This window comes from Arachis stenosperma, chromosome 6, assembly GCF_014773155.1.
Source record: "Arachis stenosperma cultivar V10309 chromosome 6, arast.V10309.gnm1.PFL2, whole genome shotgun sequence".
Classification (NCBI taxonomy): domain Eukaryota; kingdom Viridiplantae; phylum Streptophyta; class Magnoliopsida; order Fabales; family Fabaceae; genus Arachis; species Arachis stenosperma.
In genome coordinates, this window is record NC_080382.1 from 29,593,940 (window position 1) to 29,618,158 (window position 24,219).

General features: G+C 40.3%; 2 non-coding genes across 2 annotated transcripts; one reads left to right on the forward strand and one right to left on the reverse strand.

Moving 5' to 3' along the window:
* Positions 1-8,371: 8,371 nt before the first annotated feature.
* LOC130938093 (small nucleolar RNA R71) lies at positions 8,372-8,479 on the reverse strand. Its single transcript, XR_009069273.1, has one exon. It is a non-coding gene; the product is annotated as a small nucleolar RNA R71 (small nucleolar RNA).
* An 11,382-nt stretch (positions 8,480-19,861) lies between these two features.
* LOC130937686 (small nucleolar RNA R71) lies at positions 19,862-19,969 on the forward strand. Its single transcript, XR_009068892.1, has one exon. It is a non-coding gene; the product is annotated as a small nucleolar RNA R71 (small nucleolar RNA).
* The last annotated feature ends 4,250 nt before the right edge of the window (positions 19,970-24,219 follow it).

A 24,219-nucleotide genomic window follows, 5' to 3' on the forward strand; every position in this document is an offset into this window, starting at 1 on the left:
GGAGTCTTGGGCGTGGCACGCTAGTTCAAATGGCTAGAGAGAAGATTTTGGTGCATCATTGAAGGCATGGCACACCAGTTTTAGGTGTGGCACGCCAGTTTCACAACATATGGGGTGTGGCACGCAAGAAGTGGAAGTGGCACGCCGGGCTACTTGACAGACTGATCTATCCACATTCAAATGGGTATAACTTGAGCTACAAATATTCAAATAAGTTGATTTTAAAAGCGTTGAAAAGCTGACATCCAGGGCTTTCCAACCATATATAATACTTTATAGTGGGAGTGGCACTTGAAACCACATGCCAACTTCTTCCTGCAGCCCCCAACCTTCAACCAAGCCCACTCCAACTCTCATTCAAGCCACAATTGTCAACCAATCAAGGTCACAAGAAGCATCTAGAATAGTTTATTTTCATTTCATTGTAATTTGCTTTTAATTTCATTTAAGTTTGTAATTTAGGAGAGCCTATATAAATGCCTTAGTTTCATAGAATTAGGGAGCTATTTATTAGGATGGACACATTTGGAGGAGTGAGTCTTCGGACCCTCCTTCCCACCATTCTCTTCTCCTCTTTTCATTGGGAAAGAGAGCTCTATTGTTTTTCAATGGATTGATTATTTTTATTCTTCTTCTTCTTTTCATCTCTCTTTGATTTACTAGAAGGAATTTCGTTCTTCATTCTAGTATTCAATTATCTTGAAAAAGAGATTGAATGTATTTGGATTTTATGGGAACCTTAGAAGAGGAATCTTAAAATCATGCTTGAAATCCTTTCTCACACTTGAGTAGGATCTGGGTTTTGGTGTTTGGATATGGTAACATATAATCCTCCCTCTACTTGGACCTATGAGGATGTGTGGTATAATCAGGGAACAAGCTTCATCTCTTCTCATGAGCAATTAGACCAAGGAATTGGCTATTGATCAAGATTTGAGAGATTGAGTCACCAAGGAATTGGGGCTCAATCAATCATGATTACCAAGAGGTCAATGAGTTGCATGATTGAAGATGAGATAAAATCAATTAATCCGGAGAATGCAATATCTCTTGATCCCAATGTTTATTTTATCTTTCTTTCTTTTATTTACTTTGTGGTTATTTACATTTTCTGCACTTTACATTTCCAGCACTTTACTTTCTTGTACTTTACTTTCCTTGACATTTACTTTCTTGCACTTTATTGCTTTCCTTTACTTTCATGTCATTTACTTTTCTTATTGCTTATCACTTTTTACATTCATTCTGCCATAACGGCTATAGTAACACTTCCTTTAAATTCAACACTTTCGCCTTTGTTCATTTTTTCTCGAACCCTTGCTCCCTGAATTCCTTTGGCATCAATCTTTCTTGCACAACCCTTAACTATTCAAACTTCTTTCTTCTTTGTTCTGCAATGGCCGCTTCTTCATCTCATGCTGTTGCCCAAGAAAAAGGTAAAGGCCCTGTAATAGAACCACCGGCCCCACTAGCTCTCCATGTATTGAATCAAGTCAATGATGAGGCCATTGACGATCAACAACTTCAAATCAATGATACCAGAATCCTGATCCCATTTACAGTGGGTGGAGATGTTCATTGTTTCCTTGGGCCTGTCGAAACCCTGGAAAGGTCAAACAAAAAGCTACCTTTCTTCTGCAGTGCTTAGGAAGAGGATTTGTTGATCAACCAAGCCCTCGACATATCTTTCTTTATCAATCAAAAACCTTTCAGGAACAATCCAAAGATTAATCCTCGAGGGACCGACTTCACGGCCTGGCTTTAGCGCCTTGCCCCTACAAAGAGCGCTGCTTGGGGGGCTCTGGGGATTCAGGAACTCCTAAGGCTTTCCCACTTCTCACCTTCAACGCTCCCTTGGATGATTGGAGCTGTAACCGGTTTTTGGAATGGGACAACTAGCAATTTCGACCTCCTTTGTGGAATGATTGGTATGTCTCTTCTGGATGTAGTCGCTATTACAAGGCTCCCAATAAATTTTCCAGACTGCACCTCTGACATGCAACCTAAACACCAATACAACATTGCCTCTACCACTTCTTATAGTGATTTCATTTCTCATCACATGGGTGAAGAGGGCATTACTGTCACAGATGACGAGCATGTAGCCTTTCTATTATGTTGGCTAAATGCCATCATTTTTTGTTCTTGAAGTGTCCAGATATCAAAGTTTTTTCTCCCCTTGGCTGCTCTACTTCATGAAGAAAATACTCTTAATTTGGCCAAGCTTCTTCTAGGGCATATTTATGAAGAGCTTGGTCAATTTGTAAATTGTCTCCGAAACAATTGTCTGATAAGTACAGATGGTCCTCTCTGGCTTCTCCAACTATGGCTTAATGCCATTTTCGAAAAATATATGACAAAGCCTGGAAGTGGTGCTACCGATAAACAGCATATCGAAGGCTTTCGATTGGCTAATTATAAACCAAATTTCCCCAATATACAATCGGATGAAGACCCATTTTGGGTTGTCTTTTCCCTCTTCCATTCTTGTAAAGACTTTTATAATGAAAACCTCAATTTCGCCCTCTTTTTGCGTCGAAATTGTGGTCCTGCATGGCTCAACCGTTTGCTTTTTCCATATGATACTGAGGAAAATGAACTGGCTAATCAAAATTGGGCGAATTTGCTGGCCATTCAAGTAATTCCTACGGGGCTACCCCAGCACAGAAAAAAAAATTTAAGATAACCCTGTATGTCCCTCATTTCACAGCCAGGCAACTGGATTTCTCACATGCCATTCCAACCCCTCTTCCTCGAAACAACAAACCATTTTACCACATCACTCTGACTTCTCAAAGTGAACTTGATTTCTGCCTCTTAACAAATCAACAACAAAGGGAGCATTTCAATTTCCTCGTTTATGATCGCAGTTCATATATCACCAAGTCTTGTTTCGAATGGTGGACTGCTTACTACTCTAGGTATGGTCATACTTTAGAGGAAATTTAGCAATTAGCCATTCGGACAGCCCCTGCTACTGAAGGTTCTTCCAAAAAATCTCAAAAAAGAAAAGCTGACACCACAACCTCCTCACGACAACCACAACACAAGAAATCTCTTAGGCTATTTCTATTCAAGCTTTTTATGACAAGGAAGAGATAAAACTTAAAATAGAATTGGCCCAGATCAATGAAAAGCTTGCCAAAATACGTAAGAGACGAGCTGATATAGCCATACCTCTAACTACTGCCCAGCAAGAACAATAACAAATCATCCAAGAAATTGTTTCTATTGAGACCAAGCAAGAAGAATATGGGAAACAACTTGACAAGGTCCAATATAAAAAGTTCAAGCATGTTGAGGCACTTTCAACTTTGGACAACAAAAGGACAAAGCTACGCTCAGACTTGGCAAAACTCTTGGCACCTCATACCTCTTAGATTTTAGTATTTGTAATAATTTTACTTTCTTTCGGACTTATGCACCTTGACTTCAATTTGACAAACAAAAATATTGCTTTAAGTATTTTTCATTAATCGAGTCAATTATATTTCCCGATTCGATATCTTTAATCCGATATGCATTTTCCGAATACAATCCTATCACGTGGAAATGACCTTCCCAAGTATGGGACCATTTGCCAAGAAACCTCGATTTCTTTTCTATTGGCAAAATAACCTTTAAAACTAACTCATCTATACTGAAATACTTTTCTCATATTCGACGATTATAACTTCGAGCAACACCTTTTTTGTCGAATCATACTCTCAAGTGCCAGGATTCGCTCTGAATCTAATTTATTTAACTCATCAAACATTGCATTCCAGTAATCATCAACTGGTAAATTATTTTGTTTTGATACTCTCAAAGTATTCAAATTAATTTCTAGTGGTAGCACTGCATTATGGCCATAAACCAATTTATAGGGTGAAGTACTTGTTGACCCCCTTGGTGAATTTCGATAAGCCATAGTACTTGGCTTAAAGCTTCATGCCATGTTTGGGGTCTATTCCCGATATGCTTCTTGATCAGACTTATTAGGATTTTATTTGCTACCTCTACTTGCCCATTAGTCTGTGCATAATAAGGAGTTGAGGTAACCATATTGATATTCCTCAAAGTTGCAAATTTTTAATTCGCTGACCAGTAAACATAGTCCTTTGATCAGTGCTCAATGTTTGAGGAATTCCGAATCGATGAATTATATGTTCCTTAATAAAGTGTATTATTTCATTTTGATTAACTTCTATCAGAGAAACCGCTTCAACCCACTTTGTGAAGTAATTGATTGCTACCAAGATAAATTTATGCTGTTTCGATGAAGGAGGGTGGATCAACCCAATCAAATCTAAAGCCCAACCTCTAAATGGGCATGGCTTTATTATCGAATGTAACTCAGATGCTGGAATCTGCTGTATCGAACTATGTTTCTGGCATTCTTGACATGCCTTTGCATAATCGATACAATCTTTTATCATAGATGGCCAATACACGTGATTGTGATATAACACCCATTTCATCTTCTTCCCAGCATGATGGGCACCACATATCCCTTTATAGACTTCGCCCAAAGCAATAATTTGATCATCTTGGCCTAAACATCTCAACAAACTTCCATCGACTCCCTTCTTATACAATTCATCAGCCATTATAACAAAACGCATCACCTACAATTTTATCTTTCTTTCAACTGGAGTGCTGGAATTTTTTAAATACTCAGCAATAGGCTTTCTCCAATCATCATCTTCCCATTCATTTATGCACAAAACCTCTCTTTCATTCGCATGCACTAATATTTGATGGATACTAGCCAATTTTTTAAGAGTTTCTGGAACGATTCTATATCTCGAAACAATTTGGGCTAATTTATTAGCAATTTCATTATGGATCCTGGGGATGTGAACTGATGAGCGGATAATTTGTACGTTTTTTGGCATTATTTTTAGTATGTTTTTAGTATATTTGGTTTAGTTTTTAGTATATTTTTATTAGTTTTTAGTTAAAATTCACTTTTCTGGACTTTACTATGAGTTTGTGTGTTTTTCTGTGATTTCAGGTATTTTCTGGCTGAAATTGAGGGACCTGAGCAAAAATCTGGTTCAGAGACTGAAAAGGACTGCAGATGCTGTTGGATTCTGACCTCCCTGAACTCGAAGTGGATTTTCTGGAGCTACAGAAGCCCAATTGGCGCGCTCTCAACGGCGTTGGAAATTAGACATCCTGGGCTTTCCAGCAATATATGATAGTCTATACTTTGCCCAAGATTTGATGGCCCAAACCGGCGTTCAAAGTCACCTTCAGAATTCCCAGCGTTAAACGCTGGAACTGGCACCAAAATGGGAGTTAAACGCCCAAACTGGCACAAAAGCTGGCGTTTAACTCCAAGAAGAGTCTCTACACGAAAATGCTTCATTGCTCAGCCCAAGCACACACCAAGTGGGCCCGGAATTGGATTTTTATGTCATTTACTCATCTTTGTAATTCTTAAGCTACTAGTTCTCTATAAATAGGACCTTTTTACTATTGTATTTTCATCTTTGGACATCTAGTTCTTAGATCATTTGGGGGCTGGCCTCACGGCTATGCCTAGACCTTGTTCTTATGTATTTTCAACGGTGGAGTTTCTACACACCATAGATTAAGGTGTGGAGCTTTGCTGTACCTCGAGTATTAATGCAATTACTATTGTTCTTCTATTCAATTCCACTTGTTCTTGTTCTAAGATATCACTTGTTCTTCAACTTGATGAATGTGATGATCCGTGACACTCATCATCATTCTCACCTATGAACGTGTGCCTGACAACCACCTCCATTCTACCTTAGATTGGGTGAATATCTCTTGGATTCCTGATGCACGATGCATGGTTGATCGCCTGACAACCGAGCGCTCGCCTGACAACCGAGCCAGCCATTCCGTGAGATCAGAGTCTTTGTGGTATAGGCTAGAACTGATGGCGGCATTCAAGAGAATCCGGAAGGTCTAACCTTGTCTGTGGTATTCTGAGTAGGATTCAATGATTGAATGACTGTGACGTGCTTCAAACTCCTGAGGGCGGGGCGTTAGTGACAGACGCAAAAGAATCACTGGATTCTATTCCGGCCTGATCGAGAACTGACAGATGGATAGCCGTGCCATGACAGAGTGCGTTGAACATTTCCACTGAGAGGATGGGAGGTAGCCACTGACAACGGTGAAACCCTTGCATAAGCTTGCCATGGAAAGGAGTAAGAAGGATCGGATGAAGAGAGTAGGAAAGCAGAGAGACGGAAGGGACCAAGCATCTTCATGCGGTTATCTGAAATTCCTACCAATGAATTACATAAGTATCTCTATCTTTATCTTTATGTTTTATTCATCATCTATACCATTTGAGTCTGCCTGACTAAGATTTACAAGGTGACCATAGCTTGCTTCATACCAACAATCTCCGTGGGATCGACCCTTACTCGCGTAAGGTTTATTACTTGGACGACCCAGTGCACTTGCTGGTTAGTTGTGCGGAGTTGTGATGAAGAGTTGAGATTGCAATGAGCGTACCATGTTGATGGCGCCATTGATGATCACAATTTCGTGCACCAAGTTTTTGGCGCCGTTGCCGGGGATTGTTTCGTGTATGGACAACTGACGGTTCATCTTGTTGCTTAGATTAGGTATTTTTCAGAATTCTTAAGAGTGAATTCTAGTGTTTCAAGGTGATATTTTTACCATCACCAAAGCTGATTGATTCTCATCAATTTAGCTCTTGAATGTAATGTCCTGCTGAAGCTTGGCTAGCCATGTCTAATTCCTTTAGACTAAAGCTTTAGACTAACATTGCATGATTCCTGGAATTCTCATTAAGAATTCTGAAACCTTTATTTTCTATTTCCATATAATTTTCGAAAAAATCCAAAAAAAAAATTCAAAATAAAAAAAAAACCAAAAAATTATTTTATGTTTCTTGTTTGAGTCTAGTGTCTAAATTTAAGTTTGGTGTCGTGCATGCATTATTTATTTGATCTTGGTTCTATTTTCAAGTCAATAGTACAGGGAACTGAAGATTCAGAACATGCAGCAGAGGAATTACACAGAAAAAGCTGGGCGTTCAAAACGCCCAGTGAAGAAGGACAGACTGGCGTTTAAACGCCAGCCAGGGTGCCTGGTTGGGCGTTTAACGCCCAAAAAGGCAGTGCATTAGCCGTTAAACGCCAGAATGTGCACCATTCTGGGCGTTTAATGCCAGGATGGCACAAGGGGGAGGATTTTGTTTTCAAATCAATTTTTTTTCAAGTTTTCAAAGTTTTTCAAAATCAAATCTTTTTCAAATCATATCTTTTCAATCAAATGTTTTCAAAATCAATTTCTTTCCTTTTTCAAAGATACTTGCTAACAATTAATGATTTGATTGAACATTTCAAGTATGTTGCCTTTTCTGTTGAGAAAGGTTTAATGTTTGAATCATATCTTTTCTTGTTAGGCAAGTCATTAATTTTTAAAATCAAATCTTTTTAAAATTGTTTTCAAATCATATCTTCTCAATCATATCTTTTTAATCACATCTTTTTCAAAACAGTTTTTAATCAAATCTTTTTGATTTCTAATTTCAAAATCTTTTTCAAAAATTACTTGATCCATTTCTCACTCTTGATTTTCGAAAATCAAATTAAAGTTTTTCAAAATGCTTTTAAAATCTTTTTAATTAATTTTCGAAAAATTTCCTCCTCTCCTCTCATATCCTTCTATTTATGGAGTACCATTCCTCCTCAATGCACAATCCGAACTCTATCTGACTAAGTTCGAATTCTTCTCCTTCTTCCTTCTATTTTTCTTCTTCTCTGACACCTCAAGGAATCTCTATACTGTGACATAGAGGATTCCACATTTTCTTGTTCTCTTCTCTTTCATATGAGCAGGAACAAAGACAAAAGCATTCTTGTTGAAGCTGACCCTGAACCTGAAAGGACCTTGAAGCGAAAGCTAAGAGAAGCTAAAGCACAACTCTCTGTAGAGGACTTAACAGAAATCTTCAAAGAAGAAGAACACATGGCAGCCGAAAACAACAATAATGCCAACAATGCAAGGAAAGTGCTGGGTGACTTTACTGCACCTACTCCCGACTTCTATGGGAGAAGCATCTCTATCCCTGCCATTGGAGCAAACAACTTTGAGCTTAAGCCTCAATTAGTTTCTCTAATGCAACAGAATTGCAAGTTCCATGGACTTCCATTGGAAGATCCTCATCAGTTCTTAGCTGAATTCTTGCAAATCTGTGACACTGTCAAGACTAATGGGGTTAACCCTGAGGTCTACAGACTTATGCTATTCCCTTTTGCTGTAAGAGACAGAGCTAGGACATGGTTGGACTCACAACCTAAAGAAAGCCTGGACTCATGGGAAAAGCTAGTCAATGCCTTCTTGGCAAAGTTCTTTCCACCTCAAAAAATTGAGTAAGCTTAGAGTGGAAGTCCAAACCTTCAGACAGAAGGATGGAGAATCCCTCTATGAAGCTTGGGAAAGATACAAACAATTGATCAGAAAATGTCCTTCGGACATGCTTTCTGAATGGAGCATCATAGGTATTTTCTATGATGGTCTCTCTGAACTATCCAAGATGTTTTTGGATAGCTCTGCTGGAGGATCTCTTCATCTGAAGAAGACGCCTACAGAAGCTCAAGAACTAATTGAAATGGTTGCAAATAACCAATTCATGTACACTTCTGAAAGGAATCCTGTGAACAATGGGACTAATCAGAAGAAAGGAGTTCTTGAGATTGATACTCTGAATGCCATTCTGGCTCAGAACAAGATATTGACTCAACAAGTCAATTTGATTTTTCAAAATCTGTCTGGAATGCAAAATGCACCAAGCAGTACTAAGGATGCTTCATCTGAAGAAGAAGCTTATGATCCTTAGAACCCTTCAATGGAAGAGGTGAATTACATGGGAGAACCCTATGGAAACACCTATAATTCTTCATGGAGAAATCACCCAAATCTCTCATGGAAGGATCAACAGAGACCTCAACAAGGTTTCAACAACAATAATGGTGGAAGAAACAGGTTTAGCAATGGCAAGCCTTTTCCATCATCTTCTCAACAACAGACAGAGAATTCTAAGCAGAACCACTCTGACTTAGCAACCATGGTCTCTGATCTAATCAAAACCACTCAAAGTTTCATGACTGAAACAAGGTCCTCCATTAGGAATTTGGAGGCACAAGTGGGACAGATGAGCAAGAAAATTACTGAACTCCCTCCTAGTACTCTTCCAAGCAATACAGAAGAAAATTCAAAAGGAGAGTGCAAGGCCATCAACATGGCCGAATTTGGAGAGGAAGGAGAGGAAGTGAACGCCACTGAGGAAGACCTCAATGGGCGTGCACTAGCCTCCAATGAGTTCCCTAATGAGGAACCATGGGAATCTGAGGCTCAGAATGAGACCATAGAGATTCCATTGGACTTACTTCTACCTTTCATGAGCTCTGATGAGTATTCCTCCTCTGAAGAGGATGAGTATGTCACTGAGGAGCAAGTTGCTAAATACCTTGGAGCAATCATGAAGCTAAATGACAAATTATTTGGAAATGAGACTTGGGAGAACGAACCTCCTTTGCTCACCAAAGAATTGGATGACTTTTCTAGGCAGAAATTACCTCAAAAGAGACAAGATCCTGGGAAGTTCTCAATACCTTGTGCCATAGGCACCATGACCTTCAAGAAGGCCTTGTGTGACTTAGGGTCAAGTGTAAACCTCATGCCTCTCTCTGTAATGGAGAAGCTAGGGATCTTTGAGGTACAAGCTGCAAGAATCTCACTAGAGATGGCAGGCAATTCAAGAAAACAAGCTTATGGACTTGTAGAGGATGTTCTGGTAAAGATTGAAGACCATTACATCCCTGCTGATTTCATAGTCCTAGAAACTGGGAAGTGCATGGATGAATCTATCATCCTTGGCAGACCCTTCCTAGCCACAGCAAAGGCTGTGATTGATGTTGATGGAGGTGAACTGATCATTCAAGTGAATGAAGAATCCTTTGTGTTTAAGGCTCAAGGATATCCCTCTGTCACCATGGAGAGGAAGCATGAAGAGCTTCTCTCAAATCAGAGTCAAACAGAGCCCCCACAGTCAAACTCTAAGTTTGGTGTTGGGAGGCCACAACCAAACTCTAAGTTTGGTGTTGAACCCCCACATTCAAACTCTAAGTTTGGTGTTGGGAGGTTCCAACATTGCTCTGAGCATCTGTGAGGCTCCATGAGAGCCCTCTGTCAAGCTACTGACATTAAAGAAGCGCTTGTTGGGAGGCAACCCAATGTTATATTTTATATATTTTCCTTTGTTATTTTATGTTTTTTGTAGGTTGATGATCATGAGAAGTCACAAAATCAATTGAAAAAGCAAAAACAGAATGAAAAACAGGATGAAAAACAGCACACCCTGGAGGAAGAACCTACTGGTGTTTAAACGCCAGTAAGGCTAGCAGATGGGCGTTTAACGCCCAGTCTGGCACTATTCTGGGCGTTTAACGCCAGAAAAGGGCACCAGACTGGCGTTAAACGCCAGGAAAGGGCAAGAACCTGGCGTTAAACGCCAGAAATGGGCACCAGCCCGGCGTTTAACGCCAGAATTGGCTAAAAACGCAATTTTGCATGCCATTTGGTGCAGGGATGACTTTTCCTTGACACCTCAGGATTTGTGGACCCCACAGGATCCCCACCTACCCCACCACTCTCTCTTTTCTTCACCAATCACCTCAACACCTCTTCCCCAAAAAAACCTTCACCTATCAAATCCCATCCTTCTCTTCACCACTCACATCCATCCTTCATAAAACCCCACCTACCTCACCCTTCAAATTCAACCCACTTTCCCTCCCAAACCCACCCATACATGACCGAACCATGAGCACCCCTCTCCTATATAAACCCTTCCTCACCCCTTCATTTTCACACAACCTAAACACCACTTCTCCCCCTCTTTGGCCGAACACAAAGCCATTCCCTTCTTCCTCATTTCTTCTTCTTCTACTCTCTTCTTTCTTCTTTTGCTCAAGGACGAGCAAACCTTTTAAGTTTGGTGTGGTAAAAGCAGTGCTTTTTGTTTTTCCATAACCATTTATGGCATCCAAGGCCAGAGAAACCTCTAGAAAGAGGAAAGGGAAGGCAAAAGCTTCCACCTCCGAGTCATGGGAGATGGAGAGATTCATCTCAAGGGTGCATCAAGACCACTTCTATGAAGTTGTGGCCTTGAAGAAGGTGATCCCCGAGGTCCCTTTTTCACTCAAAAAGAGTGAATATCCGGAGATCCGACATGAGATCCGAAGAAGAGGTTGGGAAGTTCTTACCAACCCCATTCAACAAGTCGGAATCTTAATGGTTCAAGAGTTCTATGCCAATGCATGGATCACCAAGAACCATGATCAAAGTGTGAACCCGGATCCAAAGAATTGGCTTACTATGGTTCGGGGAAAATACTTGGATTTTAGTCCGGAAAATGTAAGGTTGGCATTCAACTTGCCTATGATGCAAGGAGATGAACATCCTTACACTAGAAGGGTCAACTTTGATCAAAGGTTGGACCAAGTCCTCCCTGACATTTGCGAAGAGGGCGCCCAATGGAAGAGAGATTCAAGAGGGAAGCCAGTTCAACTAAGAAGGCATGACCTCAAGCCCGTGGCTAGAAGATGGTTGGAGTTTATCCAACGCTCAATCATTCCCACTAGCAACCGATCCGAAGTTACTCTAGACCGGGCCATCATGATTCATAGCATCATGATTGGAGAAGAAGTGGAAGTTCATGAGGTTATAGCCCAAGAACTCTATAAGGTGGCGGACAAGTCCTCCACCTTGGCAAGGTTAGCCTTTCCTCACCTCATTTGTCACCTCCGTTATTCAGTTGGAGTTGACATAGAAGGAGACACCCCCATTGATGAGGATAAGCCCATCACTAAGAAAAGGATGGAGCAAACAAGAGACCCCTCTCATCATGTGATCCCTGAGATGCCTCAAGGGATGCACTTTCCTCCACAAAACTATTGGGAGCAACTGAACACCTCCCTAGGAGAATTGAGTTCCAACATGGGACAACTAAGGGTGGAGCACTAAGAACATTCCATCCTCCTCCATGAAATTAGAGAAGATCAAAGAATCATGAGAGAGGAGCAACAAAGACAAGGAAGAGACATTGAGGAGCTCAAGCACTCCATAAGACCTTCAAGAGGAAGAACAAGCCGCCATCACTAAGGTGGACCCGTTCTTTAATCTCCTTGCTCTTTATTTTCTTGTTTTTCGGTTTTCATGCTTATGTTTATCCATGTTTGTGTCTTATGATAATTAGTGTCTATGCCTTAAAGTTATGAATGTCCTATGAATCCATCACCTTTCTTGAATAAAAAAAAATGTTCTTAATTGAAAAAGAAAAAGAATTGCATGAATTTTGAATTTTATAACAGTTTAATTATTTTGATGTGGTGGCAACACTTTTGTTTTCTGAATGCATGCTTAAACAGTGCATATGTCTTTTGAATTTGTGATTCATGAATGTTGGCTCTTGAAAGAATGATGAAAAAGGAGACATGTTACTGAGGATCTGAAAAATCATAAAAATGATTCTTGAAGCAAGAAAAAGCAGTGAATACAAAAAAAAAGAAAAAAGAGAAAAGAGACGAAAAAAGAAAAAAAAAGAAGAAAAAAGAGAGAAAGAAAAAGAAAAGAAAAAGAAAGAAATAAAGTTGTGATCCAAGGCAAAAAGAGTGTGCTTAAGAACCCTGGACACCTCTAATTGGGGACTTTAGCAAAGCTGAGTCACAATCTGAAAAGGTTCACCCAATTATGTGTCTGTGGCATGTATGTATCCGGTGGTAATACTGGAAGACAGAGTGCTTTGGGCCACAGTCAAGACTCAATAAGTAGCTGTGTTCAAGAATCATCATACTTAGCTAGGAGAATCAATAACACTATCTGGATTCTGAGTTCCTAAAGAAGCCAATCATTCTGAGTTTCAAAGGATAGAGTGAGATGCCAAAACTGTTCAGAGGCAAAAAGCTAAAAGCCCCGCTCATCTAATTAATACTGATCTTCATAGATGTTTTTGGAATTCATTGCATATTCTCTTCTTTTTATCTTATTTGATTTTCAGTTGCTTGGGGACAAGCAACAATTTAAGTTTGGTGTTGTGATGAGCGGATAATTTGTACACTTTTTGGCATTGTTTTTAGTATGTTTTTAGTATATTTGGTTTAGTTTTTAGCATATTTTTATTAGTTTTTAGTTAAAATTCACTTTTCTGGACTTTACTATGAGTTTGTGTGTTTTTCTGTGATTTCAGGTATTTTCTAGCTGAAATTGAGGGACCTGAGCAAAAATCTGATTCAGAGACTGAAAAGGACTGCAGATGCTGTTGGATTCTGACCTCCCTGTACTCGAAGTGGATTTTCTGGAGCTACAGAATCTCAATTGGCGCGCTCTCAACGGCGTTGGAAAGTAGAAATTCTGGGCTTTCCAGCAATATATGATAGTCCATACTTTGCCCAAGATTTGATAGGCCAAACTGGCGTTCAAATTCACCTTCAGAATTCCCAGCGTTAAACGCCGGAACTGGCACCAAAATGGGAGTTAAACGCCCAAACTGGCACAAAAGCTGGCGTTTAACTCCAAGAAGAGTCTCTACACGAAAATGCTTCATTGCTCAGTGGTGCGCGAAATTGTGAACAATACTTTTTCACAACTCTCATAATCCCCGGTAATGGCTCCAAAAAACTGGGTAGCTCAATACCATGGCATTACACAACTTCGCACAACTAACCAGCAAGTGCACTGGGTCGTCCAAGTAATACCTTACGTGAGTAAGGGTCGATCCCACGGAGATTGTTAGCATTGAAGCAAGCTATGGTCATCTTGTAAATCTTAGTCAGGCAAACTCAAATGTATATGATGATGAACGAAAATAATATAAAAGATAAAGATAGTGATACTTATGCATATCATTGGTGTAAGAGCTTCAGATAAGTGTATGAAGATGCCTTCCCTTCCGTCTCTCTGCTTTCCTACTGCCTTCATCCAATCCTTCTTACACCTTTCCATGGCAAGCTCGTGTAGGGTTTCACTGTTGTCAGCAGCTACCTCCCATCCGCGCAGTGAAAGCTAATGCACGCACTCTGTCACAGTACTGCCAATCACCGGTTTGGTTCCCTCCCCTACCGGAATAGAATCCCTCTTTTGCGTCTGTCACTAACGCCCAGTAGGTTGCAGGTTTGAAGCACGTCACAGTCATTCAGTCATTGAATCCTACTCAGAATACCACAGACAAGGTTTAGACCTTCCGGATTCTCTTGAATGCCGCCATCAGGTCCTGCCTATACCACGAAGATTCCGATTAAAGAATCCCAGAGATATTCACTAAGCCTCATATGCTTGTAGAACAAGAGTGGTTGTCAGTCACCTTGTTCATGAGTGAGAATGGTGATGGGCGTCAATCATCACCTTCATCATGTTGAAGAACAAGTGATATCTTGGATAAAGAACAAGCGGAATTGAATAGAAGAACAATAGTAATTGCATTAATACTCGAGGTACAGCAGAGCTCCACACCTTAATCTATGGTGTGTAGAAACTCCACCGTTGAAAATACATAAGAACAAGGTCTAGGCATGGCCGAATGGCCAGCCTCCCAAAGGTCTAAGATAGCATAAAACGAAGATAGCTACCAAAAGTCTCTCCAAATACAATAGTAAAAGGTCCTACTTATAGAAAACTAGTACATAGATGAGTAAATGACATAAAAATCCACTTCCGGGCCCACTTGGTGTGTGCTTGGGCTGAGCAATGAAGCTTTTTCGTGTAGAGACTCTCCTTGGAGTTAAACGCCAGCTTTAGTGCCAGTTTGGGCGTTTAACTCCCAATTAGGTGCCAGTTTCGGCGTTTAACGCTGGAATTTCTTGAGGTGACTTTGAACGCCGGTTTGGGCCATCAAATCTTGGGCAAAGTATGGACTATTATATATTTCTGGAAAGCCCAGGATGTCTACTTTCCAACGCCGTTGAGAGCGCGCCAATTGGGCTTCTGTAGCTCCAGAAAATCCACTTTGAGTGCAGGGAGGTCAGAATCCAACAGCATCTGCAGTCCTTTTGAGTCTCTGGATCAGATTTTTGCTCAGGTCCCTTAATTTCAGCCAGAAAATACCTGAAATCACAGAAAAACACACAAACTCATAGTAAAGTCCAGAAAAGTGAATTTTAACTAAAAACTAATAAAAATATGCTAAAAACTAAACCAAATATACTAAAAACATACTAAAAACAATGCCAAAAAGTGTACAAATTATCCGCTCATCACAACACCAAACTTAAATTGTTGCTTGTCCCCAAGCAACTGAAAATCAAATAAGATAAAAAGAAGAGAATATGCAATGAACTCCAAAAACATCTATGAAGATCAGTATTAATTAGATGAGCGGGGCTTTTAGCTTTTTGCCTCTGAACAGTTTTGGCATCTCACTCTATCCTTTGAAACTCAGAATGATTGGCTTCTTTAGGAACTCAGAATCCAGATAGTGTTATTGATTCTCCTAGCTAAGTATGATGATTCTTGAACACAGCTACTTATTGAGTCTTGACTGTGGCCCAAAGCACTCTGTCTTCCAGTATTACCACCGGATACATACATGCCACAGACACATAATTGGGTGAACCTTTTCAGATTGTGACTCAGCTTTGCTAAAGTCCCCAATTAGAGGTGTCCAGGGTTCTTAAGCACACTCTTATTTGCCTTGGATCACAACTCTTATTCTTTTTTTTTTCTTTCTCTTTTTTTTTCGGTTTTTCTTTTTTTTTTCTCTTTTTTTTTTCGTTTGCTTTTTCTCTTTTTTTTTTTTCTGCTTTTTCTTGCTTCAAGAATCATTTTTAATGATTTTTCAGATCCTCAGTAACATGTCTCCTTTTTCATCATTCTTTCAAGAGCCAACATTCATGAACCACAAGTTCAAAAGACATATGCACTGTTCAAGCATACATTCAGAGAACAAAAGTGTTGCCACCACATCAAAATAATTAAACTATTATAAAATTCAGAATTCATGCAATTCTTTCCTTTATCAATTAAGCACGTTTTTATTCAAGAAAGGTGATGGATTCATAGGACATTCATAACTTTAAGGCATAGACACTAAGATACTAATGATCACAAGACACAAACATGGACAAACATAAAGCATAAAAATCGAAAAACAGAAGAATAAAGAACAAGGAAATCAAGGAACGGGTCCACCTTAGTGATGGCGGCTCTTTCTTGCTCTTGAAGATCCTATGGAGTGCTTGAGCTCCTCAATGTCTCTTCCTTGTCTTTGTTGCTCCTCCCTCATGATTCTTTGGTCTTCTCTAATTTCATGGAGGAGAATGGAGTGTTCTTGATGCTCCACCCTTAGTTGTCCCATGTTGGAACTCAACTCTCCTAGGGAGGTGTTTAGTTGCTCCCAATAATTTTGTGGAGGAAAGTGCATCCCTTGAGGAATCTCAGGGATCTCTTGATGAGAGGGGTCTCTTGTGTACTCCATCCTTTTCTTGGTGATGGGCTTGTCCTCATCAATGGGGGTATCTCCCTCTATGTCAACTCCAACTGAATAACAGAGGTGACAGATGAGATGAGGAAAGGCTAACCTTGCCAAAGTGGAGGTCTTGTCCGCCACCTTGTAGAGTTCTTGGGCTATAACCTCATGAACTTCTATTTCTTCTCCAATCATGATGCTATGGATCATGATGGCCCGGTCTATGGTAACTTCGGACCGGTTGCTAGTGGGAATGATTGAGCGTTGTATGAACTCTAACCATCCTCTAGCCACAGGCTTGAGGTCATGCCTTCTTAATTGAACCGGCTTTCCTCTTGAATCTTGCTTCCATTGTGCGCCCTCTTCACATATGGTTGTGAGGACTTGGTCCAACCTTTGATCAAAGTTGACCCTTCTAGTGTAAGGGTGCTCATCTCCTTGCATCATAGGCAAGTTGAACGCCACCCTCACACTCTCCGGACTAAAATCCAAGTATTTCCCCCGAACCATAGTGAGATAATTCTTTGGATTCGGGTTCATACTTTGGTCATGGTTCTTGGTGATCCATGCATTGGCATAGAACTCTTGAACCATCAAGATTCTGACTTGTTGAATGGGGTTGGTAAGCACTTCCCAACCTCTTCTTCGGATCTCATGGCGGATCTCCGGATATTCACCCTTTTTGAGTGAAAAAGGGACTTCGGGGATCTCCTTCTTCAAGGCCACAACTTCATAGAAGTGGACTTGATGCACCCTTGAGAGGAATCTATCCATCTCCCATGACTCGGAGGTGGAAGCTTTTGCCTTCCCTTTCCTCTTTTTAGAGGTTTCTCCGGCCTTGGATGCCATAAATGGTTATGAAAAAGCAACGCTTTTACCACACCAAACTTAAAATGTTTGCTCGTCCTCGAGCAAAAGAAGAAAGAAGAGAGTAGAAGAAGAAGAAATGAGGAAGAGGGGGAAGGTGGTGTGTTCGGCCAAGAAGGGAAAGAAGGGGTGTTTAGGTTGTGTGAAAATGAAGGGTTGAAGAAGGGTATATATAGGAGAGAGGGGGGGTAATGGTTCGGCCATGATGGGTGGGTTTGGGAGGGAAAGTGGTTTGAATTTGAAGGGTGAGGTTGGTGGGGATTTATGAAGGATGGATGTGAGTGGTGAAGAGAAAGATGGGATTTGATAGGTGAAGGGTTTTTTGGGGAAGAGGTATTGAGGTGATTGGTGAATGGGGGAAGAAGAGAGAGAGTGATGGTGGGGTCCTGTGGGGTCCACAGATCCTGTGGTGTCAAGGAAAAGTCATCCCTGCACCAAATGTTGCTCAAAATCACGTTTTGAGCTGTTTCTGGCGTTAAACGCCGGGCTGGTGCCCATTCCTGGCGTTTAACGCCAGGTTGTTGCCCTTTACTGGCGTTTAACGCCAGTCTGGTGCCCCTTTCTGGCGTTAAACGCCCAGAATGGTGCCAGACTGGGCGTTAAACGCCCAACAGCTAGCATTACTGGCGTTTGAACGCCAGCTTCTTCTCCTCCAGGGTGTGCTATTTTTCTTCCTGTTTTTCATTCTGTTTTTGCTTTTTTCATTGTTTTTGTGACTTCTTATGATCATCAACCTACAAAAAAGATAAAATAACAAAAGAAAATAGTTAACTATAAAACATTGGGTTGCCTCCCAACAAGCGCTTCTTTAATGTCATTAGCTTGACAGAGGACTCTCATGGAGCCTCAGAAATACTTAGAACCGTGTTGGAACCTCCCAACACCAAACTTAGAGTTTGAATGTGGGGGTTCAACACCAAACTTAGAGTTTGATTGTGGCCTCCCAACACCAAACTTAGAGTTTGACTGTGGGGGCTCTGCTTGGCTCTGTTTTGAGAGAAGCTCTTCATGCTTCCTCTCCATGATGATAGAGGGATGTCCTTGGGCCTCAAACACCAAGGATTCTCCATTCACTTGAATGATCAACTCTCCTCTATCAACATCAATCACAGCCTTTGCTGTGGCTAGGAAGGGTCTGCCAAGGATGATGGATTCATCCATGCACTTCCCAGTCTCTAGGACTATGAAATCAGTAGGGATGTAATGGTCTTCAATCTTCACCAAAACATTCTCTACAAGTCCATGAGCTTGTTTTCTTGAATTGTCTGCCATCTCTAATGAGATTCTTGCAGCTTGCACCTCAAAGATCCCTAATTTCTCCATTACAGAGAGGGGCATGAGGTTTACACTTGACCCTAAGTCACACAAGGCCTTTTTGAAGGTCATGGTGCCTATGGTACAAGGTATAGAAAACTTCCCAGGATCTTGCCTCTTTAGAGGCAGTTTCTGCCTAGACAAGTCATCCAGTTCTTTGGTGAGCAAAGGTGGTTCTTCCTCCCAAATCTCATTTCCAAATAACTTGTCATTTAGCTTCATGATTGCTCCAAGGTATTTAGCAACTTGCTCTTCAGTGACATACTCATCCTCTTCAGAGGAAGAATACTCATCAGAGCTCATGAATGGCAGAAGTAAGTCCAATGGAATCTCTATGGTCTCATTTTGAGCCTCAGATTCCCATTGTTCCTCATTGAGGAACTCAGAGGAGATTGGTACACGCCCACTGAGGTCTTCCTCAGTGGCGTCCTCCTCCTCTCTTTCCTCTCCATATTCGGCCATGTTTATGGCTTTGCACTCTCCTTTTGGATTTTCTTCTGTATTACTTGGAAGAGTACTAGGAGGGAGTTCAGTAATTTTCTTGCTCAGCTGTCCCACTTGTCCTTCCAAATTTCTGATGGAGGACCTTGTTTCATTCATGAAACTTTGAGTGGTCTTTATTAGATCAGAGACCATTGTTGCTAAGTCAGAAGTATTCTGCTTAGAACTCTCTGTCTGTTGCTGAGAAGATGATGGAAAAGGCTTGCCATTGCTAAACCTGTTTCTTCCACCATTATTGTTATTGAAACCTTGTTGAGGTCTCTCTTGATTCTTCCATGAGAAATTTGGGTGATTTCTCCATGAAGAATTATAGGTGTTTCCATAGGGTTCTCCTAGGTAATTCACCTCTTCCATTGAAGGGTTCTCAGGATCATAAGCTTCTTCCTCAGATGAAGCATCCTTAGTACTGTTTGGTGCATTTTGCATTCCAGACAGACTTTGAGAAATCAAATTGACTTGTTGAGTCAATATCTTGTTCTGAGCCAATATGGCATTCAGAGTGTCAATCTCAAGAACTCCTTTCTTCTGACTAGTCCCATTGTTCACAGGATTCCTTTCAGAAGTGTACATGAATTGGTTATTTGCAACCATTTCAATCGATTCTTGAGCTTCTGCAGGCGTCTTCTTCAGATGAAGAGATCCTCCAGCAGAGCTATCCAAAGACATCTTGGATAGTTCAGAGAGACCATCATAGAAAATACCTATGATGCTCCATTCAGAAAGCATGTCTGAAGGACATTTTCTGATTAATTGTTTGTATCTTTCCCAAGCTTCATAGAGGGATTCTCCATCCTTCTGTCTGAAGGTTTGGACTTCCACTCTAAGCTTACTCCATCTTTGTGGTGGAAAGAACTTTGCCAAGAAGGCATTGACTAGCTTTTCCCAAGAGTCCAGGCTTTCTTTAGGTTGAGAATCCAACCATATTCTAGCTCTGTCTCTTACAGCAAAAGGGAATAGCATCAGTCTGTAGACCTCAGGGTTAACCCCATTAGTCTTGACTGTGTCACAGATTTGCAAGAATTCAGCTAAGAACTGATGAGGATCTTCCATTGGAAGTCCATGGAACTTGCAATTCTGTTGCATTAGAGAAACTAATTGAGGCTTAAGCTCAAAGTTGTTTGCTCCAATGGCAGGGATAGAGATGCTTCTCCCATAGAAATCAGGAGTAGGTGCAGTGAAGTCACCCAGCACCTTCCTTGCATTATTGGCATTGTTGTTGTTTTCGGCTGCCATGTGTTCTTCTTCCTTGAAGAATTCGGTCAGGTCCTCTAAAGAGAGTTGTGCTTTAGCTTCTCTTAGCTTTCTCTTCAAGGTCCTTTCAGGTTCAGGATCAGCTTCAACAAGAATGCCTTTGTCTCTGCTCCTGCTCATATGAAAGAGGAGAGAAAAAGAAAATGTGGAATCCTCTATGTCACAGTATAGAGATTCCTTGAAGTGTCAGAGGAAAAGAGAAATAGTAAGAAGAAGGAGAAGAAGAATTCGAACTTTAATTAGATAAGGTTCGAATTGTGCATTTAGAAGGAGTGGTACTCCATAAATAGAAGGATGTGGGAAGAGGGGAAGTAATTTTCGAAAATTAAGTGGAAGATTTTGAAAATATTTTTGAAAAACATCACTTAATTTTCGAAAATGAAAGTGGGAAAGAAATAAAATGATTTTTGAAAAAGATTTTGAAATTAGAAATTAAAAAGATTTGATTGAAAACTATTTAAAAAAATGTGATTAAAAAGATTTGATTGAAAAGTTATGGTTTTAAAAAGATGTGATTGAGAAGATATGATTTGAAAACAATTTTAAAGGATATGATTTGAAAACAATTTGAAAAGATGTGATTAAAAAAAAATTTTGATGACTTGCCTAACAAGAAAAGATATGATTCAAACATAAAACCTTCCTTAATAGAAAAGGCAAAAAATGTTCAATCAAATCATTAATTGTTAGTAAGTATCTTTGAAAAAGGAAAGAAATTGATTTTGAAAACATTTGATTGAAAAGATATGATTTGAAAAAGATTTGGTTTTGAAAAACTTTGAAAACTTGAAAAAAGATTGATTTGAAAACAAAATCTTCCCCCTAGCACCATCCTGGCGTTAAACGCCCAGAATGGTATACATTCTGGCGTTTAACGCCCAAAATGCTACCTCTTTGGGCGTTAAACGCCCAACCAGGTACCCTGGCTGGCGTTTAAACGCCAGTCTGCCTTCTTCACTGGGCATTTTTGAATGCTCAGCTTTTTCTGTATAATTCCTCTGCAGTATGTTCTGAATCTTCAATTCTTTGTATTATTGACTTGAAAAGACACAAATTAAAAATATTTTTGGATTTTTTAATAATCAAAATGCAACAAGAATCAAATAACAATGCATGCAAGACACCAAACTTAGCAGTTTGTGTACTACTGACACTATATGAGACACATAAATACTCAAGCCAAAAGAATTCAAAGATCAGAGTAAGAAATCATCAAGAATTACTTGAAGATCCTTAAGACACATGAATGAATGCATGCAATTGACACCAAACTTAAGATGAGACACTAGACTTAAGCAAGAAACAGCAAATATTTTTTTTTGGTTTTTATGATTTTGTAAATTTTTTGTGTTTTTCGAAAATTAAGTGGAAAAAGGTATCAAAATTCTTAATGAGAATTCCAGGAATCAGTGCAATGCTAGTCTAAGACTCCGGTCCAGGAATTAGACATGGCTTCACAGCCAGCCAAGCTTTCAAAGAAAGCTTCGGTCCAAAACACTAGACATGACCAAAGGTCAGCCAAGCCTTAGCGGATCACTGCTCCAAAAGCAAAATTGATGAAAATCATCAAGCTCTTGTGGTGATAAGTTGAAACCTCGGTCCAATCAGATTAGACATGGCTTCTCAGCCAGCCAGATTTCAACAAATCATCATGAAACTCTAGAATTCACCTTCAAGAATTTCGAAAAAAAATACCTAATCTAAGCAACAAGATGAACCGTCAGTTGTCCAAACTAGAACAATCCCAGGCATTGTTACCAAAAGCTTGCTCAAAACTTGAACAATCCCCGGCAACGGCGCCAAAAACTTGGTGCGCGAAATTGTGAACAATACTTTTTCACAACTTTCATAATCCCCGGTAATGGCTCCAAAAAACTGGGTAGCTCAATACCATGGCATTACACAACTTCGCACAACTAACCAGCAAGTGCACTGGGTCGTCCAAGTAATACCTTACGTGAGTAAGGGTCGATCCCACGGAGATTGTTAGCATTGAAGCAAGCTATGGTCATCTTGTAAATCTTAGTCAGGCAAACTCAAATGTATATGATGATGAACGAAAATAATATAAAAGATAAAGATAGTGATACTTATGCATATCATTGGTGTAAGAGCTTCAGATAAGTGTATGAAGATGCCTTCCCTTCCGTCTCTCTGCTTTCCTACTGCCTTCATCCAATCCTTCTTACTCCTTTCCATGGCAAGCTCGTGTAGGGTTTCACTGTTGTCAGCAGCTACCTCCCATCCGCGCAGTGAAAGCTAATGCACGCACTCTGTCACAGTACTGCCAATCACCGGTTTGGTTCCCTCCCCTACCGGAATAGAATCCCTCTTTTGCGTCTGTCACTAACGCCCAGTAGGTTGCAGGTTTGAAGCACGTCACAGTCATTCAGTCATTGAATCCTACTCAGAATACCACAGACAAGGTTTAGACCTTCCGGATTCTCTTGAATGCCGCCATCAGGTCCTGCCTATACCACGAAGATTCCGATTAAAGAATCCCAGAGATATTCACTAAGCCTCATATGCTTGTAGAACAAGAGTGGTTGTCAGTCACCTTGTTCATGAGTGAGAATGGTGATGGGCGTCAATCATCACCTTCATCATGTTGAAGAACAAGTGATATCTTGGATAAAGAACAAGCGGAATTGAATAGAAGAACAATAGTAATTGCATTAATACTCGAGGTACAGCAGAGCTCCACACCTTAATCTATGGTGTGTAGAAACTCCACCGTTGAAAATACATAAGAACAAGGTCTAGGCATGGCCGAATGGCCAGCCTCCCAAAGGTCTAAGATAGCATAAAACGAAGATAGCTACCAAAAGTCTCTCCAAATACAATAGTAAAAGGTCCTACTTATAGAAAACTAGTACATAGATGAGTAAATGACATAAAAATCCACTTCCGGGCCCACTTGGTGTGTGCTTGGGATGAGCAATGAAGCTTTTTCGTGTAGAGACTCTCCTTGGAGTTAAACGCCAGCTTTAGTGCCAGTTTGGGCGTTTAACTCCCAATTAGGTGCCAGTTCCGGCGTTTAACGCTGGAATTTCTTGAGGTGACTTTGAACGCCGGTTTGGGCCATCAAATCTTGGGCAAAGTATGGACTATTATATATTGCTGGAAAGCTCAGGATGTCTACTTTCCAACGCCGTTGAGAGCGCGCCAATTGGGCTTCTGTAGCTCCAGAAAATCCACTTCGAGTGCAGGGAGGTCAGAATCCAACAGCATCTACAGTCCTTTTGAGTCTCTGGATCAGATTTTTGCTCAGGTCCCTTAATTTCAGCCAGAAAATACCTGAAATCACAGAAAAACACACAAACTCATAGTAAAGTCCAGAAAAGTGAATTTTAACTAAAAACTAATAAAAATATACTAAAAACTAACTAAAAGATACTAAAAACATACTAAAAACAATGCCAAAAAGCATACAAATTATCCGCTCATCACTCAGCCCAAGCACACACCAAGTGGGCCCAGAAGTGGATTTTTATGTCATTTACTCATCTTTGTAATTCTTAAGCTACTAGTTCTCTATAAATAGGACCTTTTTACTATTGTATTTTCATCTTTGGACATCTAGTTCTTAGATCATTTGGGGGCTGGCCTCACGGCTATGCCTAGACCTTGTTCTTATGTATTTTCAACGGTGGAGTTTCTACACACCATAGATTAAGGTGTGGAGCTCTGCTGTACCTCGAGTATTAATGCAATTACTATTGTTCTTCTATTCAATTCCGCTTGTTCTTGTTCTAAGATATCACTTGTTCTTCAACTTGATGAATGTGATGATCCGTGACACTCATCATCATTCTCACCTATGAACG